Here is an 8,099-nt window from a genome sequence, read left to right as displayed (position 1 = left end):
GACAGTGTGGCTCCTGAGTAGGTCAAGGTTGAGTAACACTGTACTTCAGGATCATGATGGAAAAAGCTACAGGATAATTTGTAAGAGAGAAAAAGACAAAAGGAAAGAAAGAAAAATGGGGGGAGGAGACTACACCAGAGCCTTCAACTTTTCAGCAGCCAAGTGCCACTGAATCAGGTTGTCTTCCTTAACCCCATTGATGCGAGCAGTTGACTGTTCCATATTTTCTTCACATCACTCTTGATGTGTAACGGCCTTTAGTTTAGATGCTGTCATTAGTCCATCAGGACAAATGCAGTCACTCAGAAAGCACACAAGGACTCACATGTGATAATCATCCAATTTAATCTATAGCAAATAAAAGTGTAGTTTACTTAAACTTTCAAAAATTTAAATCCCAGTTTAATCACTATAGTTGTTCTCTGGCACATTAGTGACCCCCACAACACAGAGCTAACTTAAAATTAAATTAAATCCATTGGGAATTGAAGATTGCAGAGTTTGAAATGAAGGATAGCCTGAAGCTGCAGGAAATCATTTGTGCCCCATGAAAGCACACCCTATGCACCCGTTGAGTCTAAAGCACACCCTATGCACCTGCTGAGTCTAAAGCACACCCTATGCACCTGCTGAGTCTAAAGCACAGCCTATGCACCTGCTGAGTCTAAAGCACACCCTATGCACCTGCTGAGTCTAAAGCACACCCTATGCACCTGTTGAGTCTAAAGCACACCCTATGCACCTGTTGAGTCTAAAGCACACCCTATGCACCTGTTGAGTCTAAAGCACAGCCTATGCACCTGTTGAGTCTAAAGCACACCCTATGCACCTGCTGAGTCTAAAGCACACCCTATGCACCTGCTGAGTCTAAAGCACACCCTATGCACCTGCTGAGTCTAAAGCACACCCTATGCACCTGTTGAGTCTAAAGCACAGCCTATGCACCTGCTGACTCTAAATCACACCCCATGCACCTGTTGAGTCTAAAGCACACCCTATGCACCTGCTGAGTCTAAAGCACACCCCATGCACCTGTTGAGTCTAAAGCACACCCTATGCACCTGTTGAGTCTAAAGCACACCCTATGCACCTGCTGAGTCTAAAGCACACCCTATGCACCTGTTGAGTCTAAAGCACAGCCTATGCACCTGTTGAGTCTAAAGCACACCCTATGCACCTGTTGAGTCTAAAGCACACCCTATGCACCTGTTGAGTCTAAAGCACAGCCTATGCACCTGTTGAGTCTAAAGCACACCCCATGCACCTGTTGAGTCTAAAGCACACCCTATGCACCTGTTGAGTCTAAAGCACACCCTATGCACCTGCTGAGTCTAAAGCACACCCTATGCACCTGCTGAGTCTAAAGCACACCCCATGCACCTGTTGAGTCTAAAGCACACCCTATGCACCTGTTGAGTCTAAAGCACACCCTATGCACCTGCTGAGTCTAAAGCACACCCCATGCACCTGTTGAGTCTAAAGCACACCCTATGCACCTGTTGAGTCTAAAGCACACCCCATGCACCTGTTGAGTCTAAAGCACACCCTATGCACCTGCTGAGTCTAACGCTTAGTTCACACAGAGAACCTACGCCTTGCCTTGCCTCAACCCACGCCTACGCCTGCAGACCTTGAGCTGGGCGTGAACCTATTACATGCTTTTGCGATCACACCGCACGCCTTTGCACGCTGAACCTGGAGCCGAGTCACAAGCGCCTCTCCTCTCTCCCGACTGTATTTTTTCACGTGTGGTCCCGAATTATCATGGGTAGGGTAGGTAAAATAAATCTGATATATTTAATGTTCTATTGATGCTGGATATGTATAACCAGGTCTGACTATAGTCGGACATTTTAGAGAGGTGATCTTGCAAGAATATGTGCTGGCACAACAACATTGTCCATCTTGCTTCGTCGGTGGCTATTCTCTCTCATGAAGATTTGTTTGCAGACAGGGAGAAAGCCCCATGTGATAGCGACCCGTCAATCTCTCTCTCTCTGCTCAACACTGTTGTAGTAACTCCATTTTATTTTGAAATTCAGTTGACTTTGCCATTTCCCACGGATATTGTTGCGTTTTTCTTTCATGGCTTGACAGAAAAGCCTGCCTGCACGTGTGAAAATAGAACTCACGCCTAAACGATAAAATCGGCAAGGCATAGGCAAGGCGTGGGTACACGCAGCGTTCACGCTCAGGCGACCGGTGTACACAGCCTCGTTGACTAAAACGGACGCCTATTTAAAAGCGTGGGTAAAGGCAAGGCATAGGCGAGGCTTGGGTCGTCGGTGTGAACCCAGCCTAAAGCACACCCTATGCACCTGCTGAGTCTAAAGCACACCCTATGCACCTGCTGAGTCTAAAGCACACCCCATGTACCTGCTGAGTCTAAAGCACAGCCTATGCACCTGCTGAGTCTAAAGCACACCCTATACACCTGCTGAGTCTAAAGCACACCCTATGCACCTGCTGAGTCTAAAGCACACCCTATGCACCTGCTGAGTCTAAAGCATACCCTATGCACCTGCTGAGTCTAAAGCACACCCTATGCACCTGCTGAGTCTAACTGATTGGACTTATTTTATTTGGAAATAATAGGTATACAGTAGCCCACTTTCCTTTTCAATTAAGAAATATATAAATCTATGTGCCTTGATTATGTTCTTTATAGGCTATAGCCTGCTATCAATTGGTTTTACCCTCAATAAACACAGACACATTGACCGGCACCCGTTTTTTCTACGGAAACCCTCCCTCAGACCATGATCTTCTCAGTGTCGTGAGTCACACATGGGCAAAGTTAGCCCGCAAGCCTTTCTGGAAGAAGACCTTTCTTAATTAAGTTAATAGCTATGGGCCCAATTCCAATCCGCCCCCTTACTGACTCAAGCCCTTAGAGGCGCGTTCACGTGAAGGGAGTGAGGGCTTAGGGATGTCCCACGGTGAAATCGCAAAGTGAATGAGGACTCGTAGTGAGCCCTTTCTGCCCCCTTACCGTAAGGGTGCGGCTGTGGCCACTTACGGAAAGGGAATTGCCCACAATGCATAGCGTTGTGACGTATAAAACGGGGAAGGCTGCAAATATCTAAAAAAAATAAAAGAACACAAGCGCGAAACGAACGCGGTGTTTGCTAGTGCGCTGGAATGCCTTAATTGACAATGAAACATTACATTAATAGGGATTTCAGATTAGACAAAAATATTATATCAGAGGAATGCTGCAAGTAGTTATTTTACACAATCCGAGTATAATCATCGATCATTTCTATTACAATTGCAATCCACAACTTTTTTGATGAATGAGAAATAGTTTTACCGAATCTGTATTCTACAGTATTGACATTGTGTATAATGTTGGGTGACATGTCATTATTACGCTTATTTTAATTATAATTACACATGTTGCAGATTGCAGATGTTGCAGTATAGGCTACATTTATTTTTAAATTACCTGTATTTTTACTCTACTCTGTAGAGTCAGAGCCTGGATGAGAACACCCATATGGAAAAATAAATAGAAGAAACATATATGAAGTCCTGTTGCCTCCAAAAGCAAATCTTTATGTTTTATATGTATTGTATGTCTTATATGTAAACTCTTGAAAGTGGCCCCTTTCATATTCTTCTCATATAAGTGAATTAAGCTAATTATATATAAATCAAGTAAACATCATGTATGTAGCATATAAGGAAAGTGCATCGGAAATTGTATTTTCCATACATGTTCAATATAATGTTTGTCATTTTTAATTATATGAGACATATGCTTTTTATAGATGAATATATGCCATTATATCTATGTTTTTTGTATGTAAAATGCATTTAATTTAAAAGAAAAGTATGCTTTCTTTATATGTTTTTTCTAAGATTGTTATATGTCAGCCAATTAATATTACCATATAGGTATAAAAAACATATACATTATATATATGTTTTTAGTATGTTAAGTGTATGGTAAAATATACTTTCTTTATGTTTTTTTAATACAATTTTTATATGTCTGACAATAAGAAATTACCATAGCAGTATAAAAAAATATATACTTTATTTATACAATTTCATACAGGTTTCTGTTGTCAAAAACGTTGTTAATAATAATAATAATGATAATAATATTTGTGCTTTTCATACAACTATTCACCTTATGTAGAAGAGACCGTCTGGCTTGAGAGACTAACAGGAAGTGTAAATACAATCGGAAGTTCCGATTGTTCCGATTGTATTTACACTTCCTGTGACTCATACACCTAGTCTGACTCATAATCCAAGTCAAACTAGTTTGAGGAGGTAAAACAGCAAGCATTTTGAACAGTAAGTCGTGATACGATGGGTCAAGTGGGCGGGGCTATATGAGGTGAATAGCAACAGTTTTCTTTTCACACATGGAGCAACTGCAATGTATGACACCACACAAAATCAACGAGTAAATAGATGAGACATGAAAGTTTGTTAGTAACTAGGAATTGGCAGATAATTTACTAATACATTTAAATTACACAAGATTAATAATGAATATACAGTACATTCATTTGAAAGAATTCTGACTAAATAAATGGCTTAAAGGGGATTAGGGAATGTCACAAAATATGCCCAAGGACACTTAAGGACAGTTGACAGTTGGACAGGCATTATCTACTCACCCACATGCCAGTGGAAGGTCAGGTGAAGTTTTTTAGTCCACAAAACATTCCTGGAGCCGACACAATGTCTTTTCTTTTTTTTATACAGGGGTAGTCTCACTGAGAGCAATGCTCTCTTTTTCAAGAGCGTCCTGTTCACATTCACACACACACACTCACACACACACACACACACACCTGGAAGCTGACCAGTACAAGCTGTCCAGTACTGATCTGTTGGCCACTGAGCAGCTCCACTGGAGCAGTTGGGGTTAAGGGCCTTGCTCAAGGGCACCACAGTGGTGGTAATGAGGGAGGGGCAAGTGCTGCCTTTTCACTTTCCCCACCCAGATTTATCCTGCCGGTCCCGGAGATTGAACCGACGACCTTCCGGTCACAAGCTCGCTTCTCTATCCATTGGGCCAACATTGAAGTGGATGTGACCAACTTTCAAACTTTCTCGTAATCCAAGTGTCTGAAAGCCCTGAGATGCCAAGTTGACTTGAAAAATACGGCCTTTACACAATGTTTTTCGCTGAAATGTTCATACTGTAGCTACATAGCTCCCAGTCGTGTCCATGTTAAAGGAGAATTCAGTTTTTTTACACCCCGGACCTTATTTCCAGCTTAAAATATTATGTTTTACTCACCCAGATAACTTTGGTATCATTCGGATCCCCATAGAAAATATTCACATCCGAGTAGAGTCCTGGAACAGTCCAAAATTGGCGAAAACGGGACATACAAAGTACACACTGTAACTAACAATTTCTGCAATTTAGCGGTTCATATCCTCATATCGTCCATAAACGAATGTGAATCGGTCTATTCTCATCCGGGCTGCCTCGGTTTCCTAATCCGGGGTCTGTGACTCCAACAGAGGCATTCCTCGTCTGTGGGCATACAGTGGGTTATAGCGTCCACAGGAACACCACCACCAGTCACCATTTGTTCTCGGCCGTGCAGCGGCTTGTTCGTCCTTGGCCTGTTGTTCCTCTCTCCTCGTCGTCCGCTCTTTTCAAGAAATGCCGCCAGTGCGCGGTGACTCCCTGGTAGACAAATCAGTCAGCAGGAAACTCACGAGACTTCAGCGGGACTTGAGCAAGAGTTGGATTCACAGACCCCGGATGAGGATATTGAGGCTGCCCGGAGGAGAATAGATGGATTCACATTCATTTATGGAAGATATTATGAGGATATGAACCGCTATGTTGCAGAAAATACGTTATTTACAGTGTGTACTACATATGCCCCGTTTTGGCCAGTTCCAGCACTCTACTCGGACCTGAATATCTTCTATGGGGATCCGAATGAAACCAAAAATATCTGGGTGAGTAAAACATCATATTTTAAGCTGGAAATAAGGTCCGGGGTAAAAAACCAGAATTCTCCTTTAAAGATCTGAACTAGTGCACAAGCTTGAAAGTGCATACATGCTGCATGCACTCTTCGTCTGGATCTCAACTGCTCCGTTGAATTCCAGGTGTGTAGCAAACACTTTTCACAAAAATCCAGGAAAGAGAAATGGAATTACTCGCGCACCCATGTTGCTCAAGAAGAATCTGCAGGTTCTGGTTGTTTGAGGTGATGTGAGAAGAGACGTCCAGCGGTCGTCAACGAACACACCTCGGTTCTTGGCAGTCGGGGATGGAGCCACGGCTATGTTCTTCATGTAGCCACAATGGAAGAACAGGATCTGCAGGGGTCCTAGTGAGAACAAGTGTGGAATAGAGAATAACCAGAATTAAAACTTTATATGGGTGCAAGGGCCTACCAATAACACTGTGATCATGAACCATAGATCGCAAGAACAAAATTAAATTAAAAATAAAGTAGCTTGAGAAAGAACATATATCTGATCTGTGATAAACCATTGACTGAGGTATAAATATAACAAATCACCATAAATAAGTCATAGTGAATATTTTTCATCAAGTTGAATTTTAGTTGAATACAAAATCAAACTTACGAGGTGCTCTTTGACTGGTTTGCCCACATCCTCCCTCAGGCACATATGAGGCACTTCACCAGGGACTCTCTTCTGGTATTCTAGTCCAGGCGAGCTCTGCAGCTCTCCCTCTCTGATTCTGAAAGTATTTTCTCTACGGCTGTAGCCTCTGGTGAAAGGGAAAATTAGGATTAGCGACAATAATGTTACTAACACAGAAACACGTTGGCCTCTGACATTGTAAAGCAGTTGCATAGGTTTCCTTTATGCCTGTTGAAAACAGGATTAAATATGATATTTTAATGGCCATCATGTTCATTTTAAATGGTATACGCAAGTGTTGTACAATCTAAGACTGCATGCATAGCTTGTAAATGGGCAAAACAATGGAAATATGAGTGAAAATGGCTAACAGCAACATATTTGTTGTTTTTTCTGCCCCCCCCCCCCACCACCATATTTTCTCCCCAATTGTACTTGGCCAATTGCCCCCTGCTGCCCTGGCAGGACGTAGCACGTGGGAGGATCACGCTATTCCCACCAGATCCCTTTTGCCCTGACCAGAGGAGGCGCTAGTGCAGTGACCAGTACACATACAACTAATCCGTCTTCCCACCCAGACACAGCCAATCGTGCTTGTATGGACGCCCAACCAAGCCGGAGGTAACACGGGGACCGCGAACCTGCGACCCTCGTGTTGGTAGTCAGGGAATCTACCGCTACACTACCCAGACGCCCAACAGCAACATATTTGTTGAGCCTGGTAGTTGGTAATAAACACAAGATCAATAGTATTGCCATGTACATGTACAGACTGACAACAGGCAGTTCAGTTAAGTTGTGGACCAGTGTTGTCATTCATGCACAAATTACATCAATGGTCCACAACTTAACTCAAATCAATCAAATAAATAACTGTCAAACTAAATGAATGTCTGGAAAAACTGTTTCCAGTTTTCAGATGTGTGAGATCATGTCCAAAATAAATCAGCCTTGTTTTTGGTGACTTTCTCCTTTAAGCTTGAGTATAAATTCCAGTGTGGTCATATTACCTTTGTTGTGCTAGCCTATGGAATTTGTTCGGTCTGTTCCGTCACCTTCTGGAGAGATGTCAGCAACAGGACTCCTGTGTTCCTGAGGATACCAAACGACAACATAGCAAATCAGCAAAAAAGCACAGTATACCAGGATGCATTGTACAATACAAACTATAACCTGATTACACTAAGTCTACTGTGTACAGTAGACTGTGTAATTAAAAATTATAATGTAACACAGGTAATCAGTGATGTTGGTGTTAAGGGCAGTTTATAGTAGTGATTTATGATGCTTGCCACCAACCATGATCATATTAATTAATTCTCTCATCAATGTCCATTGATAGAATATGATCATGGTCAGTGGCGACATCATAAATCACAGTAAATTGCCCTTTACACTGTAGGTCAAGAGAACAGTGGAAAAAAGAACTAAGAAAAAACACAGGCTATTTAGTTGAAAGCAGCCAATCCTAAATTCACCTCGGTTTCTTATCT

General features: G+C 42.3%; 1 long non-coding RNA gene across 1 annotated transcript; it reads right to left on the bottom strand.

Annotated features, from left to right (window-relative positions):
- Positions 1-6,187: 6,187 nt before the first annotated feature.
- Positions 6,188-7,698, bottom strand: LOC310784086. Its single transcript, XR_014553121.1, has 3 exons — positions 7,617-7,698; positions 6,586-6,733; positions 6,188-6,323 (listed from the first exon to the last, which is right to left on the bottom strand). It is a non-coding gene; the product is annotated as an uncharacterized lncRNA (long non-coding RNA).
- Between the last annotated feature and the right edge of the window lie 401 nt (positions 7,699-8,099).

This window comes from Poromitra crassiceps (assembly GCF_964638095.1).
Source record: "Poromitra crassiceps genome assembly, chromosome: 10".
In the NCBI taxonomy this organism is placed as follows: Eukaryota; Metazoa; Chordata; class Actinopteri; order Beryciformes; family Melamphaidae; genus Poromitra; species Poromitra crassiceps.
This window is presented reverse-complemented; position numbering and strand designations above follow the sequence as displayed.